The 26,498-nt window shown below is 43.1% G+C and overlaps 1 protein-coding gene across 1 annotated transcript in view; it reads right to left on the bottom strand.

Moving 5' to 3' along the window:
* The window catches only part of SPRTN (SprT-like N-terminal domain), a 78,778-nt gene that overhangs the window by 5,129 nt on the left and 47,151 nt on the right, over nucleotides 1-26,498 (bottom strand). The window lies entirely within an intron of this gene.

Here is a 26,498-nt window from a genome sequence, read left to right as displayed (position 1 = left end):
GTGTGTGTATATAATGCAGTGTGTTTGTATACTGTGTGTTTGTATACTGTGTGTTTGTATACTGTGTGTTTGTATACTGTGTGTGTGTATTTGTATAGTGTGTGTGTATATATAATACAGTGTGTGTGTATAATGCAGTGTGTTTGTATAGTGTGTATATAATGCAGTGTGTGTTTGTATTGTGTGTGTGTATAGTGTGCATTATATATACACACACTATACAAACACACTGCATTATATATACACACACACTATACAAACACAGTGTGTTTGTGTAGTGTATGTGTATAATAATAGTGTGTGTGTGTGTGTGTGTGAGGGGGCATTTTTTTTTAAATTTTTATATTAAATTATTAGTTTTTTTTTATATCTTTAATTATTATTATTTATTTTTTGTTGTCCCCCCTCCCTGCTTGTTGCCTTGCCAGGGAGGGGGGATATGTTAATCCCTGGTGGTCCAGTGGCATTGGCTTAGCTGGGGGAGGGGAGGGGAGGGAAGTGGGGTGGGCAGCAAGCGTTTACTTGTCAGAGCTGGCTGCGGGTCTCGCGAGATTTACACTGGGGAGCTGGAGGAGCTGCTGGGAGGTGAGTAAACGCTTGCTGCCCGCCCCCCCAGGACCGCCGGGCTTGTAATGAGCCTGGCGGTCCTGGGAGGTATTATCGGCAATATCGGTATCCCTATTGGCCGATACCGATATTGCCGAAAATACCGAATATCGGCCGATTATATCGGTAAAAACGATAATCGGTCGATCCCTAGTGTGTATGAGTGCAGTGTGTGTGTGTGTGTGTATGAGTGCAGTGTGTGTGTGTGTGTGTATGAGTGCAGTGTGTGTGTGTATGAATGCAGTGTGTGTGTGTGTGTATGAATGCAGTGTGTGTGTGTGTGTATGAATGCAGTGTGTGTGTGTGTATGAATGCAGTGTGTGTATGAATGCAGTGTGTGTATGAATGCAGTGTGAGTGTGTGTGATGCAGTGTGAGTGTGTGTGATGCAGTGTGTGTTTGTGTGATGCAGTGTGTGTTTGTGTATGTGTTGGGGGGTGGGCATTTTGATTATTGTTATTTTATTATTGTAATCTTTTTTTTGTTATATTATTTATTTATTTTATTAATTATTATTTTTATTTTTTGTTAGATTGTTATTTTTTGTAATTATTATTTTATTATTATAATCTTTTTTTTGTTATATTATTTATTTATTTTATTAATTATTATTTTTATTTTTTGTTAGATTGTTATTTTTTGTAATTATTATTTTATTATTATAATTATTTTTTTTTCGTCCCCCCTCCCTGCTTGATACATGGCAGGGAGGGGGGCTCTCCTTCCCTGGTGGTCCAGCATTGGTATTTCAGTAGGGGGGAGAGGGGGGCTGGCAGAGCTGTAACTTACCTGTCCTGCAGCTCCTGTCAGCTCTCTCCTCCTCCGCGCCGTCCGGTCAGCCGAGGTGCTGAATGGATGGTGCGAGGTGCTGAATGGATGGTGCGGAGGAGGAGGGAGCTGACAGGAGCTGCAGGACAGGTAAGTTACAGCTCTGCCAGCCCCCCTCTCTCCCAGTCTGTATTATGGCAATGCAAATTGCCATAATACAGACTATTGACTCGAGTATAAGCCGAGTTGGGGTTTTTCAGCACAAAAAATGTATATAATGTATATATATATATATCTTTCTAAGTGTATTTTGTTACCGAGATAGATAGATATATATATATATATATATATATATATATATATATATATATTTGTGTAAGGGGCAAATAGCCGTATATGGAGTAAGGATCCAGCATAAGCGTAGGATAATATAAAGGGAGCAAGTCGGTTGTGGTGTGCCGAGACCGACGATACGGTAGGCCTGTAAATAAAGAGGGCCCACCAAGGAGTAAGAAAGTAAAAGTAAATGGAAAGAAAAGAGAAAGTGTTGAAATGAGGAGTGGGTGGGAGGGTCATTCTGATGCTGACCTCAAGTGATATGAGTCAGGTAAGGGGTGTCCCTTATATAGGGGAGTGAATTAATTTAAGCCCCTCCCACAAATACAGGCCAAACGGCCTTAATACTTGTGTAAGGGGCAAATAGCCGTATATGGAGTAAGGATCCAGCATAAGCGTAGGATAATATAAAGGGAGCAAGTCGGTTGTGGTGTGCCGAGACCGACGATACGGTAGGCCTGTAAATAAAGAGGGCAAAATGAATAATCAAAGATTTAATACAGTCAACAAATATATACAAATTAACCAGACATTTCCTTAAATGCATTACAGTATTTAATTCCTGGAAGAATTTTGAAGGTAGGAATCTAGGACCGAAAGTGGACACCATTTGTTGTCGGTAGGATAGTATGTTGTCTCTACTGTTGGTCCGTGTTGACTCGTTTCGGAATGTGGTAGAGCCAATAGGTAATAATATATATGTGTTTACGTACGTGAGATCGTTGAAGACAATGATCTGTCTGAGTGGTGGTGATGGTAGTGGATTCTCTGGCCCAAGAAAGGCATAAAAGGCAATGTGCATGGCTGGTAATGCCCAACTTGGTAGTATAATTGAATGGTTGTAGATCTAATAGGTCCGATAAGGATGAAAAGTTGAATGGCTATTGGTAATCTCAGAGTATCGTGGGGGAATGGATTCCTGAAAACCTCTGAGTATATTCTTGTCTGGTATGATAGCATGAAGTTATGGTAGTTTTGGCCATAGGTTATCCTGTGTTGTTGAATGCCTGTAAAATATATAATTAATGGTGTGTGAGATAGTTTAAGGTGGCAAAAAGAAGCAAAACCTAGGAGAAATGTTATGACACAGGTTGAGCTATGTTGTGTTCCAATTAGATTCTTTAAGCCAGGTAAAACGTTGTGTTATGTGTTCTACAAGTATGGGATGAAAGTGCTAGATGGGATAGTGCATGCTATGCTGCATGAGTATGTCTAATCCATGATTTTGTCTCTGGAACAAAAGAGTGGCCGTGACTGTATGGGCGGCTGTAGGAAGCGTATGATGAACATGCCTGGAATATAAATGAGACAATTGTCGGCAGGGATGTATACCCCCGTCTGGTACATGAAAGTGAAATGTGATAAGTGGCCAACCAAGTGAGTTCCCCAGAAATATCATGACCTTATGGATGAGTAGTGGTGTTTGTTGATGATATGACATGTGCCTAGTTGTCTGAGTAAAAACGGATTGATGACCCTGACCATGATTTACCCCATGCCACAGCAGCTGCTACAATGGGGTAGATCTCCCAAAGGGGCTGAGGTGGTGGAAAAAATTCCAAACCTGGATGCCATGGCCAACAGCTCCAAAGCAATTGTTCCCGGTAGATCGCTGCCAAACCCGTGGTAGATGCCGCATCTGACCATCTGGTTGGAGAAGTGTCAGACAATCCTGGAAGGAACATGCTTTTACCATGCCAAGTGGTTAAGAAATTCCCCCCATGTGCAGGTCTGCTGTTGCTGAGGTGTCTAGGGACATCCTCTGATCGTCATGTTGGAAGTGTGGAAAAAAGGGGAAAGTACTCTGGATGTGAAAGCGTGGTCTTGTGGTATGATTGGCATGGCAAAATTAAGGAACCGGGTAGGGATTGTAGTTCCTTGCATTTGTAAGTACTAAGCAGGAGGTAGTGAATGATGTAGTTGAGAATGTTCCCTATTTGTCTTGTGGTAACTTGCGTGTATGGATGCCGACTCAAGTCATATGCCCAGTAATGTGATGATAGTGTCTGAGCCTTCTGTTTCTTATGGGGTACTGGGACGCCCAAGTGGTCAACCAGACTAAGCTGCCGTGAGGCTTCTAGTGAAAAATATCTTCTAGATAGTGTATGACTAAGGCATCTGGATATGTTATCATAACCAGCACAGAGTATCTGCGAATATCGATAGTAGGCTAATCTACTAGCTCGAAAGATGAGCAGGGAAAGGATTGCCCAATTTATGCCATGTAAGTGCCAGTGTGTAGGGTAGATGGTAGCCGTTTACTGCGTTGATGATATTGGTCTTACTTAACCAAGCTTCAACCCATGCTTGAGTGATAGCTGTAAAGGTAGATCAATGGTGTTGTATAGTAAGAAAACTCCTCGGAGGGTATGAGCGAGTTGAGACTTAGGGTAGCGGAGGTGTGTGGTGCCAATAAGTCTATGGTTAGTCTTTGTTTAAGGGAAGATTCCTTGTGACAATACCAATGTGTTTGTGTTTGGTGCCATGCTGTAAATGGTGGAGATTGGAAGACCCCTCTGCAAATCTTGGCTATGAGTGTGTTTACAGCCAATGGTTTTGTTGTGCTGACTGTAAGTGAGGGCATGCTATATTCCTTGAAGGTGTGTTTATGATACCTGTATGGGAGCCTTTTGAAGCTCCAGAGCTTTAGTAAATATACTACAAGTCTGGAAGGGTGATGAGTCAGTAGTGTTGAAAATGCATTAGTGTGTACAGATGGTGAGTACGTTATTTGTAAGTTGTATTGGGACACATGGTTTGTCATGTGCCCTGAACCATTTGAACATATATGCAACAGTCTTTATGCAATGCAACTACTCATATCAATGGTCTCTGGTAGTTCAGAGGTGCTGGTACCTGGAGCCTGAGAGTGCTCGTCCATTTGTTTGGGACAAACTCCCTTCTGTATGGGTACCTGCACAAATAAACATCTCTACATATTCCAAATGCCAACCCAACCAAGGGATGGTCAGTTCCCGATTTACCTGGAATCCCTGGATCTGACCATCACCGATACATATATATGCCTTGCTTCCCCAATGTGCTGGGATCATACGTGCAGGGTTAACGACTTGTGTGTCATAAGAATTGATTGTACCAGGTAACCGAGTTTCGGTTGGTGCTGGTTGTAGAGTAGCGTGAGGCCCAGCCTTGTGAGGGCTGTGGTGACCAACTCGAGATTGCCAGTCTATCATAAATGTTTTATTTTTATTTTTTTTGGCTCATGAGTTTATGAGTGAGGCTAGCATAGCCTGGATGTCACCTGAGTTGATGTAGCTGGGCCTTCCCCTGCCTCCGTGTTGTCCGTTGATGTATGGAGGAGTTTGAATAACTCTGCTTTCCTTGCTGTAGCAGGGTAGGGGATTTGTCACCTCCTTAGGTCGGTGGTAATGTGTGGGATCGTCCAGGATCTGATTGCAACATCTCCTCTGCTTGAAGGTGTATCAATTCTAGCCGGGGTGCTAGGAAGAGGTGATTCTTCACCATCTTTTGGAGAAATACTTAAATAACAATAAAGATTGCAATTATTATTTGTACCCAGGGTTCTTGTACTGGCTTTCTAGCTAAGCCGTAAGGCGAAATGATTAGGCTTGGTGTTTTTTGGTGACTGGTGAGGCCCTGCTAGTTGCCAAGTGGCTTGAGAGGCTCTATCTATGCTTGGCGCGAGGGGATTTTTTGTGGCCACTGAATGTTGTGGCAGGATGCTGGCCTCTCGGTGACAGTAACCAGAAAATAGGAAGGGGAGTGACAGGTGAGGCCCTCTCTATGATACAATGCGAGGCGGCTAGCTCATGAGTGGCCCGAGGGGTGTATGCCTCCGAGTGTGAGGCGGGATGTTGGCCTTGCGGGACCACTAACCGAAGCATAATGCAGAGAAAAAATACCTATTGGGCCCTAGAACCCTAATTGCCAGTACACTATTACTATTCCAGGGAAGGTAAGAGATGAATAACTACGTGAGCAGGTGTATGCACCCTGTAGTATGGTATTGAACCTGACAATCCATATAAGTTTTTAGTAGTAACTGTAACCTGAATGGATAAAACCGTATGGCATAAGGAAATGTGGCATAGACCAAGCTTATCTTAATACGTACAGTATATGTGAAAAGTAAAGTGCCGTGATGTGTAAATATTAAACATCGTAGCCATACTGGTTAAATCTTAACCCATTAAGTGCCGTATGTACAAGTGAAAATGTGGTCTGTCCCCACCTTGTAAGTTGTATGTCCCCTTGCTAGGGGAAAGTCTGTTGTGTGAGCAGCGTGCTGTGAAAAATGTATGTGAACTATATTACCAGTGACGTATATACAGATGCGTCTGCTACTGTGTAATAATATATGTATTTATACCAGATGTTGATATAGTGCTTGCTATGTGAATTGTTGTATGTCTTATTGAATGGTAGGGGTCAGTGAACATGGTGTTGCAAAATGCAAGTGCACTGGAGATCTGCCGAGTGCCCTATAGGTGCAGTGTAGTTGGATACTGATTGGTATGTGAAATGTTGTTTGTCTGTTGACCTATAGGTGTCAGTGTTTTGGTGTTTGTAAAACCCCATGAAAATTGTCAACGTACTTGACAGACCTGTAGGTGGCAGTGTTGATAGAACCACTGTTGGTCTTTATGTGAAATGTAAATTATTGTGAATTAAACCTGAAGTTGATGTGGCGAAACCGACCTCGCCACGTGTCCTTGGAGGGGGCTGATTGCCCGCCTCTTGCCTTTGGACTATGGACCAGACTTTATGGGAATGTGATACCCCAGATAGCCATACCATGGAGCCTATTCATATAATGAAAGACTATGGGAAAGACTTTAGCTCCATGGCAATTGTACTGTGTGGGTAGGATCTGCGCGCTATTCGGTAGTTTTGTGCATGCAGATCCCAGCTATCTGGGGATAGGTGAAATGTCTGTGTGTTATGTGTAAATGTGACTTTATGTATTTTAAAGTGTTTTATGTCGTTTTGCAACCATGTGGTTAATGGAGTCTGCCTTTAGTCCTGGGTAATTGGATTACTTCTCCAATTAACTCCAGGGCAGAAGGGAGGAAACCAGGGTGCATTGTGGGGATGTTTTTCTGCCAGCCAGAAAGGAACAAAAGATACTTTTAGTAACTTTTGAACCCCTGGTCGGATTCATGCCATTTTTTAATATGTTGTTCCCCTGAATGGATTGATTGTGGATATGTATTTTTATGTGAATGTGATGTATGGTTTTAAAGTTATGAAAGTTGTGTAAAAGTATATTTTACACTGTATGCATAATGGGATTATGTGTCACACTAAGGGGAGGGGATGTGTGGGAGGTAACATCTATGTCATTGGTTCTTTTATGCCTCCCCCTGGGTGTGGCCTGTATGTGTGAGTTGGAAATAAAAGCCAGGCTGGATGAGCCAGTCCAGAGTTCCTGTTTTACCCTCAAAGTGATGTGTCGTCTCATTATTGGGGGAAGGATTTAATGTATGCTGTTCCAGTTGACTGCTAGGAGTACAAGCCTATTCATATGGTTCCTATTCAATGGTCTACAGCATTCATATGCTTGTGAAGATTCATATGCTGCATCGGATTCGGTGATTGTGGTGTCTGCCAGAGTGCTTGGAGTCCTCAGGAGCGCTAGGAGCATCCATTAACGGAAGTACCAAGTCGGGGTGCCAGGCGATCCGTTACAGTTGAGCCCGTGCTGGAGTTTAATTTATGGTTTATGGTTATGTTTAAAACAATCTTATGTGTAATTTATATTGGCTGGTAAATTGTATATGACGTGTGAAGACAGTTTTGCTGTTGACCAGTAGGGGTCAGAAATGCTGATTGTATGTTAACCCCTTAAGGACCAAACTTCTGGAATAAAAGGGGATCATTACATGTCACACATGTCATATGTCCTTAAGGGGTTAATCCTACCGTTTGACAGATAGGAGTCAGTATAAAGGCGAAAATGCTGTAGTTAGTTTGTTTGCTTTTGAAGTGAAATAAAGTCTGAGAAGCCTGTAGTATACCGATTGACCGGTAGGGGTCAGCATGTAGGCGAAAATGCCGTGTTTAGTTGCTTTGTACATGAAATGCAATAATGTCTGAGAAGCCTGTAGTACACTGAATGACTGGTAGGGGTCAGTGTGTAGGTGAAAATGCAGTGGTTTATTGTTTTGTACATGAAAAGCAAAAACGTCCTATAAGCCTGTAGTACACCGAATGACTGATAGGGGTCAGTGTGTAGGTGAAAAATGCAGTGGTTTGTTAGTTTGTACATGAAATGCAATAATGTTTGAGAAGCCTGTAGTACACCGAATAACCGGTAGGGGTCAGTGTGTAGGCGCAAATGCAGTGGTTAGTTGATTTGTACATGAAATGCGATAATATCTAAGAAGCCTGTAGTACACCAAAAGACCAGTAGGGGTCAGTGTGTAGGCGAAAATGCAGTTGTTCGTTGATTTGTACATGAAATGCAATAATGTCTGAGAAGCATGTAGTACACCAAATGATCAGTAGGGGTCAGTATGTAGGCGCAAATGCAGTGGTTCGTTGATTTGTACATGAAATGCGATAATGTCTAAGAAGCCTGTAGTATACCAAAAAACGGTAGGGGTCAGTGTGTAGGTGAAAATGCAGTGGTTTATTGGTTTGTACATGAAAATGCAAAAAACATCTAAGATGCCTGTAGTACACCAAATGACCGATAGGGGTCAGTGTGTAGGTGAAAAATGCGGTGGTTGGTTGGTTTTTACATGAAATGCAATAATGTCTGAGAAGCCTGTAGTACACTGAATGACCGGTAGGGGTCAGTGTGTAGGCGAAAATGCAGTGGTTCGATGGTTTGTACATGAAATGCAATAATGTCTGAAAAGCCTGTAGTACACTGAATGGCCGGTAGGGGGTTTAAACAAATGATACGCATGAACTTGCAATGGTTTTAGAACAGACTTAGACAAAATGCAGCCGTAAAGTGAGGACCTGACCCGTGCATGGTGCCGTGGGACTGATGCCTGGCGTAACGGGTAGGTCGACTTACGGTTTGTGAGTCACTTGGACACCATCCACGGTGATGGATTGAAGAAAGAAGGTGGTAGGCCGGAAAAGCCTGTGGCTGGATTCCTGACACAGCTCTGCTTAGAAAACCTCATGGAGTAATCAGGTAAAATGGCGTCTGGATGACCCGGAAGTGGAAATCATTCTGATGCTGACCTCAAGTGATATGAGTCAGGTAAGGGGTGTCCCTTATATAGGGGAGTGAATTAATTTAAGCCCCTCCCACAAATACAGGCCAAACGGCCTTAATACATATATATATATATATATATATATATATATATATATATATATATTAATAACAAAATACAGTTAGAATGAAATTACATATGCATATATAATTTATATTAAATTTTGTTTCAATATTTTATTTAATTTATTTTTTTATTTTAATTATACATATTTATATATAATATATATGTACATTATATATAATATATATACATACATATATATATGTAACGTCATTCTAAGTGTATTTTAATATTAATATATATACTTATATTAATATTAAAATACACTTTGTATGACGTTACATATATATAATATATATATATATAATATGTATAATATATATATATATATATATATATATATATATATATATATATATATATATATATATATATATATATATATATATATATGCATTTAATTTATTTTTAAACATGTTTAATTATTTTTTTTTTACACTACCTACCAGCAGGGGGACTTTCTGACATTTCAGACAGCCCCCCTGCTGGCAGATCCATAGCCAGCTATAGGGGGCCATGTGATCGCTCTTTGAGAGCGATCACATGGCCCCCGGGGGCCTCATTTGCCAGAGGGGGGCTGCCTGGGCTGTCAGGCAGCCCCCCAGAAGAGGATCGCGGCGGAGGTGAGTACACCTCTCCTCCAGGGGCTCAAAGCCGTTACGGCGTTCCATGCCGCCGCAACAGCTTTAAAGCCCATTTAATGGGGGACGGCATGGAACGCCATAACGGCGTTAAAGGGTTAATATTGACGAAGAACAACAGCTGTTTGAGCAAATTGAGAAAGCTGCAAATCTGGGTAACACTTTAATTATTGGAGATTTTAATTACCCAGACATAAATTGGGACAGAGGGACTAGTAGCTCAGCAAAGGGAACTAGGTTCTTGAACTTGTTAAATGAGATCTCCACAACTTGTACAAGCACCAACTAGAAAGGACTCTTGTCTGGACCTGGTTTTAACAAACAACGTTGATCTTTAGACCAACATTCAAGTAGGTGAGCACTTGGGAAATAGTGATCACAATATAGTGAGTGTCCTTTGAAATAAACTCAAAAAAACAAAAGCACATGGGGTATACTAAAACATATAATTTTAAAAAGGCCAATTTCAATAAATTAAGGGAAGCTCTACAATATATTGACTAGCATAAACTCTTTAGTGAAAAGAACACTGAGGATAAATGGAACATCTTCCAACAAATATTAGAAAGGTACATTTCTCAGTATGTACCATTGGGTAATAAATATAAAAGAAACAAATTGAAACCAATTTGGCTTAGTAGATAAGTAAAGCAAGAGATTAAAAATAAGAAAAGGGCATTTAAATTGGACAAATCAGATGCATCCTATAAAAAGATATAAGGAAGCCAATAATGCATGCAAAAAGGCGATTAAATTAGCCAAACTTCAAAATGAAAAAAATGATAGCCAAAGAGAGCAAAACCAACCCGAAAGCATTCTTTAAATACATAAATAAAAAAAGACAAGTGTAGCTACACTAAAAACTGAAATGGGGGTGTTTGTTAATGACCAGGAAAAGGCAGGATTTTTAAATAACTATTTTTACGCCATATATATTAAGGAAGGACCCATGGCAATAGATGTGCAAATGATTGCTGAAAAAAAATTGCAGAATAATTGTGATTGGTTAACTCAAGACAAGGTGCTGCAACAACGAAAGAAAGTTAATATAAACAAAGCTACAGGGCCTGACGGTATTCATCCACGAGTACTTAAGGAACTAAGTGTAGAAATAAGTGAACCTCTGTTTTTAATCTTTCAAGATTCTTTTCTTTCAGCAAGTGTTCCGGAGGATTGGAGGAAGGCAGATGTGGTTCCTATATTCAAAAAGGGTTTAAAATCCTTGCCTGGAAATTATAGACCTGTAAGCTTAACTTCTGTGGCTGGGAAAATATTTGAAAGGTTATTAAGGGATAATATTCAAGAATTCCTTGAGAAGAACATGGTTATCAGCAAAAATCAGCAAAGGAGGAGACCATATTTTAAAGAAGAAAAAACTACCAGAACAAGAGGATATAGTCTTAAATTAGAGGCGCAAATGTTTAAAAACACCAGGAAGTATTACTTTATTGAGAGGGTAGTGGATGCATGGAATATCCTTCCAGCTGAAGTGGTAAAGGTTAACACAGGGAAGGAGTTTAAGCATGCGTGGAATAGGCATAAGGCTATCCTAGCTATAAGATTAGGCCAGGGACTAATGAAAGTATTTGGAAAATTGGGCAGACTAGATGGGACGAATAGTTCTTATCTGCGGTCACATTCTGTGCTGTACCGTTAGAAGGTGTAGATTTACTATGTTGTGTGGTAAAGAGGGTATCCCACATTAGTGTGTAGAGCTGCTATTGTTATATGTTAAGCACATTTTTTATATAACACACTTTCTCTGTAGAGGAGTTTTTTTCTGGCTATAAAGTGTGGAGTGGGCCACACTTCTTACCTCTTTCTACTTTGTCTTACATGACTAATTTAGAACATCCACAAGTAAGCTTTCCACAAGTTCGCACCATCTATATCAAGCATGTTAAACTCGCGGCCCATAAGGGACATCTTTGCGGCCCAGTAGGCCGCAAGTACATGCTCCGTGTTCTAGCCGAGTAGGGAAAGCAATTACCCACATTGCAGGTGTCTTCTCTGCTAACACTTACCCAGACGGGGAGGAGGGCCAGCGAGGGAGCTCAGTGTTCCTGCTCCTCACTGCTCCCTCGCGCCATCTGTAGTCAAGCCTGGCACCAGAATATGATGTGAGGGAGCAGATATAAGGACCCCAGGGAGATGCCTCACATCAGCTCCAAAATGTAGGGAGCAAAAAATAAAGTATGTGTGTGTGTGTGTCAGTGAGAGAGTGTGTGTGTGTGTGTGGGGTGGTCAGTGTTGCATTGGCTGCGACTGGACAGTGGGGTACCTGGAGGTGCATGGAGGAGGCACACAACGCAACGCGAAATTCCGAAATGACAATGTGCTCCACCTTCACAGGGTTTCAATAAGTAGTGGGAGGATCAGATTTGGCACAGGGTGCGGACGGCGCCATTTGGGGTATACCAGAGGCCGGACTCTGGAGTCACATACCGGCAGCAGCAATGTGAGTGGAGTCTGCTTGTTGGCTAGACTGGGATGCTGTTTTTTTTTTGTTTGTTTTTTTAATAACGTAATTTACAAAATAAACCTACGTTTCTACCTTGTTTATGTGCCCATGCTAGACTTTGAGTTTCACATGCTTGCTCTATATAGAAACGAGTGACCCCTCTCTTTAGACATATCAGTAGATACCAATACGCACCTGACCTTTTGTTACAAGCCAGAAGATAATTCATTCAGATAAGGGTTACCGACACACACTGTTTCATTTTAGGTCCTATTTTACACACGAGAAAGGGGTATTGTTTGTTTTTATATACCGTATATACTCGAGTATAAGTCGAGTTTTTCAGCACATTTTTTGTGCTGAAAAAACCCAACTCGGCTTATACTCGAGTCAATTGTCTGTATTATGGCAATTTACATTGCCATAATACAGACTGGGGGCTGTGGAGGCTGCAGAGCATTTACTTACCTCTCCTGCAGCTCCTGTCAGCTCCCTCCTCCTCTGCGCCGGTCCATTCAGCACCTCTGCCAGCTCCCAGTGTAAATCTCGTGAGAACCGCGGGGTCATAGTGCAGCTCTCGCAAGACTTACACTGTGAGCTGATAGAGGTGCTGAACAGACCGGCGCGGAGGAGGAGGGAGCTGACAGGAGCTGCAGGAGAGGTAAGTAAGAGCTCCCTGCCAGCCCCCCTCCTACACAGTGCCCATCCACTGGACCACCAGGGAGTGAGAGCCCCCCACCCTGCCATGTATCAAGCAGGGAGGGGGGACGAAAGAAAATTTAATAATAAAAAATAATAATAAAAAATAATAATTAAATGAAATAAAAAATAATAATAAAAAATAATAATAAAATTGCCCACCTCCCACCAAGGCTCTGCAACACACACACACACACACACTGCACTCATACACACACACGCGCTGCACTCATATACACACGCTGCACTCATATACACACGTTGCACTCATACACATACACACTCTGCATTCATACACACACTGCATTCATACACACACAGTGCATTCATTATATACACACACTGTAAATAAATATTCAATTAATATAATTTTTTTAGGATCTAGTTTTATTTAGAAATTTACCAGTAGCTGCTGCATTTCCCACCCTAGTCTTATACTCGAGTCAATGCGTTTTCCCAGTTTTGGGGGGTAAAATTAGGGGCCTCGGCTTATATTCGGGTCGGCTTATACTCGAGTATATACGGTACTTTTTCTTCTATAATTTTATTGAGTACTGTAATGTCTGATACACATATTGATCAATGCTATTTTCGTAATCTCTTACAAAAGCCTATATTATTAATTTGCATATTACTTTTGGACACATGCGTACAGACTAAGATATATAAGCACTTAAACATTTCAATCTCAACTCACACTGTAGCGATAGACCTGTCCACATTCGCCTGATTAGTTGAGACAGAATAAACCCTCCTTGCTACCAGAGGAACCGCCAAGCAAATGCGTAGAGCGATCTACTCTGGAACCCCCTTCCCTCTCTCCACTTTGTTTTATATGTCTAGCGTAGAATGTATGCACTAGTGCTCTCCACAAGCTCACACCAATTATGATGGAACAAGGAATCCCTCTTACTAGATATAACTACCCAGTAGATACCCATACATTTGGATCTAATGCAAAAATGGGAATAGCACTGTTGATATTATTAGGTTTATCATTTATAAAGCGCCAACAAAATCTGCAGCAATGTACAATGGGTGGACGAACAAACATTTAATTGATTTGGCGATCGACTGGACATGAGGGATAAGGAGAGGTCAGGTTCAAAGAGGACACCTAGGTAGTGAGCGTGTGAGGGAGAGCGGGTGGTAGCGCTGTTAACTTGGAGCAAGATAGACACCGTAGTAGCAACACTTGAGGGAGGAAAGAACAGAAGTTCTGTTTTTGACAGGTTAAGTTTAAGAAAGTAAGCAGGAATCCAGTTCGATATAGTGGAGGCAGTCAGAGACACGAGTCAAGAGAGGACAGATAGATTTGAGTGTCATCTGCATAGAAATAATAGTGGAAGTCTTACTTACTCTTACTCATCAAAGCTTTTGGAAAGACTTGTCTTTACTCGTGTGTCTCACTTCCTTAATTCCAACTCTCTCCTTGACCCTCTTCAGTCTGGCTTCCGCCCTCTCCACTCTACTGAGACCGCTCTTATCAAAGTGACTAATGACCTAATCTCCGCTAAATCCAAAGGTCACTACTCCATATTAATTCTCCTTGACCTCTCTGCTGCCTTTGACACAGTTGATCATGCTCTCCTCCTTCAAACTCTTCAATCATTCGGTCTCTGTGACTCTGTCCTCTCTTGGTTTTCCTCCTATCTCTCCCAACGCTCATTTAGTGTCTCCTTTTCCAAGGATACCTCCTCCCCTCGCCCTGTCTCGGTTGGAGTTCCCCAAGGCTCTGTCCTTGGACCCCTTCTATTTTCTCTTTATACTGCCTCTCTTGGAAAACTTATTGCCTCTTTTGGATTCAACTACCACCTGTACGCTGATGACACTCAGATATACCTCTCCTCACCGGACCTCTCCCCGGCCGTCCTGCAACGTGTCACTGCTTGCCTCTCTTCCATCTCTGACTGGATGTCGTCACGCTTTCTCAAACTTAACCTCTCTAAAACTGAACTCCTTGTCTTTCCTCCTCCTAATACTGATCCTCCTCTCTCACTCTCCCTTCAAGTCAGTGATATCCACATGAGTCCATCCCTACAAGCGCGCTGTCTTGGCGTCATACTTGACTCTGGTCTCACCTTTGAGTCTCACATCCAGTTTGTTGCCAAGTCCTGTAGGTTCCAACTCAAAAACATAGCCCGCATCCGCCCCTTTCTTACGCAAGATGCTACCAAGGAGCTTGTCCATGCTCTAGTATTTTCCCGCATGGATTACTGTAACCCTCTCCTGATTGGTCTCCCCAAAAGCCGTACTGCCCCGCTACAGTCTGTAATGAATGCTGCAGCTAGACTGATTTTCCTATCCAGTCGGTCCTCTCCCACCTCGCCCCTCTGCCAGTCCTTACATTGGCTCCCTGTATCCTATAGGAGTCAATTCAAAGTGCTAACCCATACATTTAAAGCACTGAACAATTCCAGCCCCTCTTATATCTCTTCACTGATCCAGAGGTATGCCCCTCCTCGTACCCTCCGCTCTGCCCGCGACCACCTCCTGACCGCTGCTCGCACCCGTACGGCCAACTCACGCTTGCAGGACCTCTCACGGGCGGCTCCTCTCCTATGGAATAACTTGCCTACTGCCATCAGACTCTCCCCTAGTCTTCAATCATTTAAGAAGGGCCTTAAATCCCATCTCTTCAGGAAAGCGTATGGCCTCCCAGAGTAATCTCTCCCTTACATACCTGTCTCTTGCTCTCCTATGGGATAGTGCTTTGCTCTCTCCTCCAGCTCTGCTTCACTCCTACTTGATATTTCCTATCCTAATGTTTCTAATACCCCACCTCCTATAGACTGTAAGCTCATTTGAGCAGGGTCCTCTTCAACCTATTATTCCTGTAAGTTTTCTTGTAATTGTCTTATTTATGGTTACATCCCCCCCTCTGAAAATATTGTAAAGCGCTACGGAATCTGTTGGCGCTATATAAATGCCAATAATAATAATAATAATAATAATAATAATAATAAGTCAATGGAGCTGATGAGTTTACCAAGGGAGACAGTATAGATTGTGAACAGTAGGGGACCAAGGACAGAACCTTGGGGAACATCAACAGAGAAGGGTTGGGCAGAGCCAAAGAAAACCACTTAAAGAGCAATGGGAGAGGTAGGAGACTGGACTGTTAGGCAAACTGTGCCCCTTAGCTCCCTGGGGGCCATTACTCCCCAAACTTATTCATTCTTTTACAAGAGCAGAGGACAATCTTATAGCGCGCATAGCACTAGTAACACGACAGGAAATTGCTGAAGTATGGTGAACACTGCATATACCCTCACAGGCAATTGCAGTAAAAAGATACAAGACAATGTAAATGTGGACAGCCTCACTTCACAGATTCATGACAGTCCCAAACAGTTCCACATAATATTGGACCCGTAGCTAAATGGAGATACATCTTTACCTTGGTAAAATAATCTAACCTAATTACACAACTTAACCAGTGGTACTGCGGAGAAACTTTGTTCCAAGTCATGCCATGACTTTTTGTAAACATCATCTGTCCACTCCCTTATCCTGATAAAGAGGACTGCAATATATTATTTGTAAATTTGGGCTAGGCTCAAGCCCCCACCCTTTCTATTGAGTGTAAGGATATCTGTGGCAAACCTAGCCACTTCAGACTAGAAAACTGTGTCTTTAAAGGTTGTCCAGAACATTGCTGCCATATTCTGTTTAATGTACTGTGCTTGCTGTATGGAAATGTCTATTTGCTTGTAATCCCTATAGGATTCGTATGCTAGCAGCTGAAAGCCGCTAGCATTTACCTGGTTGTTTCACGAACAGCTGTTTTACCGGCTGTTCGTGAAACGAATTATGTACCGAACCCAAGCCCACACACTGAGGGTCGTGTGGCACCAATTACCAGATTGCAACATTGTTGCAATCGGTAATTAAGTGCGTTTCTAGGTGGCTGTCTGGGATCCTTTGTCTCCCCAGCAGTGTTTGGTCGTCGAGCGCGTGGAACTGAAAACGGCTACTCGACGACACGAACACCGCTGTACTTCCAGGCCGTTCGGGAGCTCCGGTCTTCTCCTATTGTGGTTCCCCATCGGTGTTCGGTCCTTTTAAACAAATTTAATAGGAAAATGTATTTTGTGCGGCGTTCGGTTGTTTTAGCTGGGATCTGAGCGGCATTCACGCGAAATGTTCACTCAGACCCCAGCTATCTACCGAACGTCCGTTCGTGCAAATAATGTGAATATTGTTGGAGTTATAGATTTAAATGTAAAATGCCGGTTCTGTTGAACGGAGGGATAATCCACTTAACGGTGTATTTCAGTGGGAGTATCCATCTCGTGTAGCAGTGCCTGATGGGAGAAATGTTCCAAATGTTAAGTCCCCCATGTAGTCCCTTACTGTATTACCCCTGCCATGTCAGTAAGGAAACCCCTTGCATGGGGAATTGCAAAATACTGTAATCTGTGAATAAAGACCTCAGTTGACTGCCAGAACTGTTTCGTCCGGTTACTGGGGGATTTGGGATATTGCCTTACTTTTCAGCGCTGACTGTGGATTACCTTTAATACCAGCGGAGATCGTGGATTTTAATATTGCCGCTACGCTACAACATCGTATGCCAACTGTGATTTTATGTCCCCATACAAAAGCTAGAAAAGACCTCTTCAGGGTAAGGAAGAATATGTTATTCAGCGCTATCGGTAGAGCTTGAAACAAATAAAGGATCATCATCTTAAGAATATTGACTCTGCCGAAGAGCGAAAAGTGAGGTTTATCCCATAATTTCTATTTGGATTTACTGTCTGCTAAGAGAGGGAGATGGACCCTTAGAGTAGTGCAGTGTAGTTTAATACCCAGATAAGTCAGGCCGGACTCCGTCCATTTATAGCTATATCAGGTTTCACGAGCGAAACCTATTCCTAGCACCAGTATTTCGGGTGGCTAATTATATTACTGATTCGTGTGGTATTATCTTTGGCCTCTTGACCTGGTACAAACCCTGCCTGATCTGGATGTATTAGTTTGTCAGCATTCATTTTGAAATTGGAGCATGCACTAAACTTATCTATTTCTGCCTTGATGTGTGTGAGCAATTGCTCTGGGTTGGTGAAGGTGAGGAGCACGTCATCCTCAAAGGCTGAAACTTATCTCCCTCCCCGCCTTGAAGGTTATCATTAGTCCTGATGGCGTTCAGAAAAAGCTCCATAGCCAGAAGGAGGGATGACAAGGGGCATCCCTGCCTAGTGCCATTGCTAATCTGAAACACAGTCGAGTTCTGCCCATTAACCTTAACAGTCACCGTAGGTCCCCTATATAGTGTCTAAACTTAGGTCCCAGCCCCAGCGTCTCAAGGGTAGAAAAGCGGAAATCCCAATCTACTCTGTCAAATGCTTTTTCCACGTCGACTGAAAGCAGGAGAGTTGGGGTTTAAGATGATACCGCGCCGTGAATTATATAACCGATTCGTGTGGTATTATCCCTGGCCTCTTGACCTGGTACAAACCCTGCCTGATCTGGATGTATTAGTTCCAGAAGATGGGAATTGAGCCCGTTGGCCAATATCTTGGCGAAAATCTTAAGATCAATATTGATCAGGGAGATGCGCCTAAAACTCTGCATAGTAAGTGATTGGATCTGCCCTGCCCGCTCTTTTTTTATGCAAGCCCCCCATATGATCAGGATCCCTCGGGTTATGCCCTTGTGAGCCTCCCATACCCATGAGTCCGCAGACTCCTTATTTTTGTTTTCCATAAAGTACAGGGGGAGAGCTTTATTTAAGTCTTCTGTCACTCTTGAGTTGTCCAACAGGGATTTGTTTAAGCGCCAGGCGGTAGAGATGCACCGAAATGTTGGCAGAAAATGGTTCAAATCTGCAGAAAATTACACCAAGGAGACAATTCCTATCGAGAGCCCCCCATCCCGGCACTGCCTCACTGGCAGCCACCAACCAGGTGCTGTCTTCACTGACATCCCCAGCACTGACATCACTGACAGCCTCCACGACACAGATCCCATGTGCTGTTTCCAGGCCCGGCTGTGGCCTACCCATATATGTCAGGCAGTGAGCGGGCTGTGCCCGGTGTCCCAGTCTGGGCTGCCCGCGTGTAATGGACAGCGTGAGGAATATTGGGGCATGGTTAGACCATGTGATAAGACCAATCGAGGCATCTTTACGCATCTGTAGGTGTCCATGTCCCAGAAAGAACATATCCAATCAGAGTAGCTGTGTGCTACCTGAGAGTAGTAGGTGAAATCCCTATCCTGGGGGTATGATCCTCCAGCAGTCCACTAATTGGTTAGCGTGGAGAACCCTCTGAAGTAGCATGTGATGGTGCAATTGTGTATCTCTACCAGTCGCTGAACTGTCAGTTGAGTGGTCCATCACCATATTCCAGTCGCCCCCCATCACCACCACTCCCTCAAATTTCTTTAGTTTCCTTAGGCACAAGTTGATGAAGGAGACCTGTAGGGTATTGGGTGCATATATATATTGACTAGCGTTATTTGTGTTGTTCACTCAGGTGAGCACCAGAGAAATGAAAAACTATATATATAACAAAATGAATGTCCAAATAGAAGTCCCAATGTAAAAACTTGCCGGAAGATAAACCCTCAAGTGGTCAGGGTAGTTCTTCTAGAATGGGTTTAGATCAGTGTTCTTAGCTTCCATATGTGTAAACAGAAAGAGAGAACTAATGGTGCAAATCCCAGGAGAACATAGAAGTAAATTAAACGTCTATGGTCCTACTCACAAATGGTAGAGCTTAACCTAGCTCTAGTCTGAATGGCGTGCAGTGGTACGATCCTCACTTATAGAATATGTGGGAAGGTGTAGGTAGACAGATGTATCATTGGAATGAAGACCATGAAAATATAAAAGACAACAATAGTGCTCACAGTATAAAAGGTACCAGGAGTATAGATGAATGGGTACTCACATTTAATTGAGCAGACCAACTAAAAATGACGTCATTTAGGCGCCAAATTTATAGAGGCCACACCAGCACTCCCTATATAAACCTATGTTTGCAAGGCTTTATTTTTCTACCTCTACTTGAGAAAGCCACTTTGGTGAAACGTGTTGGATTTTTTTTTTTTTCCCATACGGTTTTATATTGTATTTTAATAAATGTATCTTGGCCTCCTTCCACTGTGAGTGTGCCATTTTACTCTTATTTTGCCATTTTATTTTCTTTCTACCGGGCATCTGATTTTAAGTTCCAGTGAGGACTACTCCCAAAGAAACCAAGGTGGGGAATATACCACGTAAGCCTATACATTGAGCAGTTAGTCTGTTCAATTAAATGTGAGTACCCATGCATTACTCTATATTCCTGGTACCTTTTATACTGTGAACACTATTGTTGTCTCTCTTATATAAATCGGTATGAAGACCATAAAAATATATCTGTCTACCTACACCTTCTCATGTATCGTATTGTGAGTAGGACCATAGACTTTATTTTTAAATTTATCCTGGGATTTTCTGCACCATTAGTTCTCGCTTTCTGTTTACATGCATGGCTGGCTAAGAACACTCTGATCTGACCCCATTCTAGAAGAACTACCCTGACCATTTGAGGTTTTATCTTCCAGCAAGTTCTTACATTGGGACTTATAATTGGACGTTCTTTTGATTATATATAGGATTTACACATCTCTGTTTTTTATATTCTTTGGAGCTACCTCTATGCCCCCTGTTTGACCTATCTCTGTTGTGTGTAAGGCTTAGAGGGAGCCTTATGTTTTGAGATACGCCTACTTTTGTTTGTCAGAACATCTTTTAGTTTGGTGTATTAGCGCTGATCCTTCCAGGGCACGACAAATCCCAGGCGCCAGGATGCCATGGCAACCAGAAAATTTGTCCTGGCGCTATGGATTTGTGATCCTGTTCAGCCCCTGAGGTGACCAGTTGCCTGAGAGCAGAGGTGGGCTGTCTGCTCACTGAGGGAGAGAGGTGGCTGGCTGTTTGCCTTGAGTTCGTGGATTTCCTGTCCGTATGCCCTCGTTCGTATGTTTTCCCTAAGTACCGATTGAAACTACCGAACCAACGGCCACCCAGGAGAGGAGTGTGCGGCTTATTAACACCTTGACCACAATTAGAACATTGTGGTTAACCGCAAACACCTCTCCATTCCATTCGTACGGGTGGTCGTCGTTCGTATGCCGAACACGAGGCGGCGGCCATTTTGGACACGAGGCGAATCAGCGGTGTTCGGGGCAAAACCTATGGATCTAAAAATGGACTCTTTATCTACCGAACACCGCTGGAGACGGCCGCCCCCCTTCTATTTTCTTTGAGGCGTACGAACACCGGTCAGTTCGGGAGTTTCTCTAATTCGTATGGACTTACCCAGGTAGCCGTCCCATGGAGTCATTCGTATACCGAAGGACTTATGAGAGACTTTGACTCCATGGCGATTGGACTGTGTACATCGGACCTGAGCGCTATTCGGTAGGAATATGCCCTCAGATCCAGGCTATCTGGGGATACGTTGCACGAACACTATACATTCGGTACTTCTGATTTTATGTATTTTATTGTATTTTTCGTATTATGTTTTAAAATGGCGATGGTCCCTATCCTCGGAGTTAATTAGGTCTCTCCCTAATTATCTCCGGGATAGGAAAGAATGACTTATGGGTAAAATGGGAAGGGCTTGTATTAAAGCCACTGCGATTGGCTACTGTATAATATATTTTACAGTCTTCCACCTTAGGGGAGTGTCTACCTTGTGGAGACCTGCATAAATACCGGGCAGGTAGCCCCCATTAAACACATTCCTGTTTGACCTTCAAGACGGAGCTTTGTCTCGTTTGTGGAGGGATTTACTAGTGGGACCGCGTTTTCGTTTATTTCTAGCTGTGGAAGGATTTCGGATGGATTGCTGATCGGGAGTTGCCGTATTCATATGCTCCGTTCGGGAGTTTTACAATCGGTTGGACTAAAATTGCATTTCTGGAGAAAGGAGATTATCGACTAAACGGCGGCTTCATTCCCCTGGCGGTGAGTGTCGTAACAAACTAACACTCTCAGAACACAGTCAGCTGTAGTAGCCCTACAAGGAGAACTTATAACGACAATAAAGGTGTGTGTGTAATATATATACATATACATATATACATATACATATATCCTTGCACTCAGGCCAAACAGTAATATAAATGCCGGGTGCTAAAAAGCCAGAGCCATCAGTTTTTTATTCAAATAACTGTCAGAACATAGTCAGCCCTCGTCTGGTGCTTTCCTCAGGATGAACTGGAATGTGTGTGTATATATATATATATATATATATATATATATATATATATATATATATATATATATATATATATATATATATATATATATATAATGTTGGAAGGCCATTTAGCCTGAATTTGTGGGAGGAGTTATGATCCTTTATAAACCCTACGCCCCCTACTTACCTTTGTTGTGCAAGCTGTTTGTTAGTCAGACGAATAGACTGTTCAAGGTCAGCATTTGCATGAGATCCACTTCCAGGTCATACAAGACACCATTTTGGTTTCACCTTTGCTCCATGAGGTCTCCTACTCCAAGCTGTGTCCAGGAATCCTGCAGCAGGGCTTTCCGTTAATCCAGTGGCCTTCTCTCCGGTCAGCATCGCATTTGTGTCTCAGGGACTCTCAAACCGTAAGTTGACCCACCTGTTGCGCCAGGATTAGTTCCCACGACGTTCAGCACAGCACGGGTCCTCACTTTACAGTTTCCTTTCGTTTTGCACGGTTATTTCGTTACCTTATACTTACCTAGCTGTTCATGTAAAATATGTTGTTTAAAAGCTGTTTTGGTTAAAATCTGTTCGGTTAAAACTACAAACAAAATACAATTTTTCGCCTTCACACTGACCCCTACTGGCCATTTGGTGTACTACAGGCATCTCAGACGTTATTGCATTTCATGTACAAACCAATAAACCACTGCATTTTCACCTACAGTGACCCCTACCGGTCATTCAGTGTACTACAGGCTTCTTGGACATTATTGCATTTCATGTACAAACCAACAAACCACTGCATTTCCACCTACACACTGACCCCTACCGGTCTTTTGGTGTACTACAGGCTTCTTAGACATTATTGCATTTCATGTAGAAACCAACAAACCACTGCATTTTCACCTACACACTGACCCCTATCGGTCATTCGATGTACTACAGGCTTCTCAGACATTATTGCATTTATCAGGTCTTCAAGAAGCGGTATCCCAGTACCCTGTATTACTGTATCAGGTAAGTAGGTTTACCAGTTATCTTTTTCCCTCAAGGCCTCATTCAGCCTCCACGGCCTCATTCAGCCTCCCCACCTCCCAAAGTGGGTTCTAAACTTCCAACAGGCCAGTTCTGAGATTCCTCACGGCGTTTAAAAACATCAATCACACAAACCTACACCACCTTGCTACTACTTATACTTTTCTTCAAACAGAGCTCCAAGAAGATGTACCCAGTATCCTGCATTCCAGTAACAGGTAAGAAGGTTTACCATTTTACGTTTTCCCTTGAGGCCTCATTCAGCCTCCACGGCCTCATACAACCCCCACCTCCCAAAGTGGGCTCTGCACTTCAAAACGTACCTGTGCTAAGATTTCTCACAAAATGTCAACAACAATATCTTAATCATAATCCACCATATTACTACTATATTTATCGGTACATGTTTTGTCATTTATTTCTACATATCATTACTTAGACACCAAGACCTACGCCATCAACAACCTACAGTCTACCTGGTTCCCTGCATTGCAGTATCAGGTATTGGTAATCTTACTCACTACGATTACATTTCTCCTTAAGGCCTCATTTTGCCTTCATATCATTCAAAAAATTCACATTTATGGTAACCCAGGGGCTTGTCTCTAATTTAAGGACCAACGTTCAGGTCCCTCAGCTTACCCACGTTACAGTATCTCTGATACACACCTTCTCATACGTTCTACATTTTTACACTCATATTAGTGGCACGCCTCATGCCCACTAGCACCTTTTCCCCCCACTATGGTTTCCCGGACCGGGCCCGTTCCCTGCAGAAGCAAGAATATATTGTAATCTTCTGGCACATTGCCCAAATAAAGAGGACAAACACTCAAGGTTAAGTATCTACATACATTATATCACACCATTCTAAGAGACAAGCCCCATTAGGCTAGAGAACTGCCAATGAGGGTTAGGCGCTGGCCTTAGCTATCCTAAGTAATACTACGGTCCGCGAGGTTTACACCCCACCTCAACATGGAGGTTCAGCCCCACGACCAAATCATAGTTAGCCACCTCGCTCACCCTTCTTTAGGGCTACAGTTAGGGCTTCCCATGTCACGGCCACACGTTTTGAATCTCTTATGGTCACCGAAAGGCCGACATCCTGCCACCACGTTCAAGTGGCCACAAAATCCCCTCGGCCCAAATCATAGGTAGAGCCTCTCTCCGCCACTTGGCACTAGCAGGGCCTCACCTGTCACTTGGTACTAGGTAAATTCTTTGCTTCGGCACTAGCTAGCAGGCCAGTTCTCCGAAGGTCTCATCCATACCTCTAAGATCATTATTTCTTTTTCAGAATGTCACAAGTATCCATCCCGATAATCGGTCTGCTGTTGGACGAAATACCCAGCACGCCAGTCTGGCCAGGATCTCCGTAGGAATCCCTCACCCCTTCTACCCTCAGTTACCTGGGATTCTGGTACATTCTAAAAAAATATCAGCAGAGCTCTGACACAGGAGTATCCTCTCCCCAGCCACTGACAGTAAGGCAGAACTACACTGGCTCACAACGGCTCAGCCCAATGTTCCCAGGCCCGGTTCTAGTTCACAAGGGCCATTAGCTTACTCCTCAGATTCCAATCAAGAGATCCTAGTCGCTATCCTGGCCAACCTCCAAATGATTAACAGGCTGATAAATGGAATCGGCTATAGCCACACCAGGTGTCTCATTAAGCCCGGCAGGCGCTCACCTGGCGATCTCGGTCATACCCCTCATTTCCCTCCCCGTCCCCCACCACCCACTATCACTACTCCATACGTCTCACCGGCCCACCCTGTTCCAATTTCCATGGAGAAAGTAATTCTCGATGGAAAGGACGTTAAACTAACATCACTACTTAACTTCACAAGACTCCCTACAGTACAAAGGTTATATTCTTGGCGACATTTCAGTACTCCAAAGAGTGACACCCACAACATAACAAAGCTTTCCATTCCTCTGTTTATCATTACCTCTCACATAGAGACAGCCACTTCCACTTCTCACCACCCCTTCACCCCATGCACTAGTAGTATCTGCAGGGTTTTGCACATCTGCTCCAGAACCTACACCTAGTCCACATACGCAGCCCATCTGTCACCTAAGATACGCCCAACTAAGGTTAACTTTGTTATCCTAATATACTATCTGCATTTACACCCAGCTAAGCATCTGGTAGATTCTGGTGCCGGGTTTCTCACAGGTGGTTCACATGGGCCTTATCGCCATTCCCACAGGTACACTAGTAGGCCCTAACCTATTATCTGCACCCATTGATCCGCTTACGGTGGACCACCTTCTGTCCACAGCATGCGCTGGGTTCACGATCGCCTCCTTACGGTCTTCACACTTCTCATCTTGGCGTACCATTCCCATCGATGTAGAAATTCACTATACCCTATAATACGTCTGATCATAAGACCTCTTCCGCACCGGACTCTACATCCATTCCCAGCATCAAACTCCCTCATTCCCGCTATAGAGTTCTCACTGCACTACACAAATCAATCATGCCATACAAGCTATCACTTAACAAGTAGTAAGGCTTGGTTGAGCAAGATGGACTTGTCCAACGCCTTTAATCTATCTATTCACCCTTCACCATGGCACCTGGCCTACGTTCGGGCGGCCATCCTCGCTAACCATTTTGTGGCTATTTTCATAGGCTGACTTGGCTGGCAGCAACCTCTGTTATTAGTCTGCTTTTACATTCCTGGTGTCCACAACACAGCCGCTGAAGCTCTTTCACACCCAGTGTCATGAGATAATCTTGGACTAAGCACACAGTAACACCTCATACAGATACGCACGCTTCACGCAGTTTCACGACTACTCTATCACTCACGCCAGTGCTTTGTATATTGTTCGATGTCACAAGTAGCGTTTGCTTGATTCAAGACTTTTTGCCTTTTCCTCTAAACCTAGATATCAAGCATATCTAGGCACTTGGTCGCGAGATCGCAAAACCGCCATTTTGGATATGGACAAAATTCACTGAGTCCGGTCGGACGCATTGCGCATGCGCGAGCGTCTTACCTTCATGCTGATCGTCTGATTGAGGTCTGCATCACACACAGGACGCCAGAGGATTCCCACAGCCTGTGGAACTAACCACTCAGGCTCCCAGGGGTTCCCAACTCCGTGGAGAATGGGCTACATGTGCCTGGGCTTCCTGAGGAGGGAGGCTGACCTCCACAGGGACAAGACCATATCAAACATGGTCAGGTGAGCAAAAAAAAAAAATATCCAGACAAAACTGAAAAATTAAACTGTTCTAGGGCTAGGAGGACAGGAAAAGACTGAGGTGTGGAGGATACTGGGGTACCTTATATACTAGGGGAAGGTAGGCTTAATTGTTTGATTGTTTGTGTTTCCTGTCCTGAGGGTTAGAGGGAGGAGCTAAACCCATAAATGCTAAATGCTGCCATGATTAGCCAGGAAATATATATATACACACACATAATATATATATATATATATATATATATATATATAT

This window comes from Pelobates fuscus, chromosome 2, assembly GCF_036172605.1.
Source record: "Pelobates fuscus isolate aPelFus1 chromosome 2, aPelFus1.pri, whole genome shotgun sequence".
NCBI lineage: Eukaryota > Metazoa > Chordata > Amphibia > Anura > Pelobatidae > Pelobates > Pelobates fuscus.
Note: the sequence above shows the minus strand (reverse complement) of the source record. Positions and strands in the feature narration are given on the sequence as shown.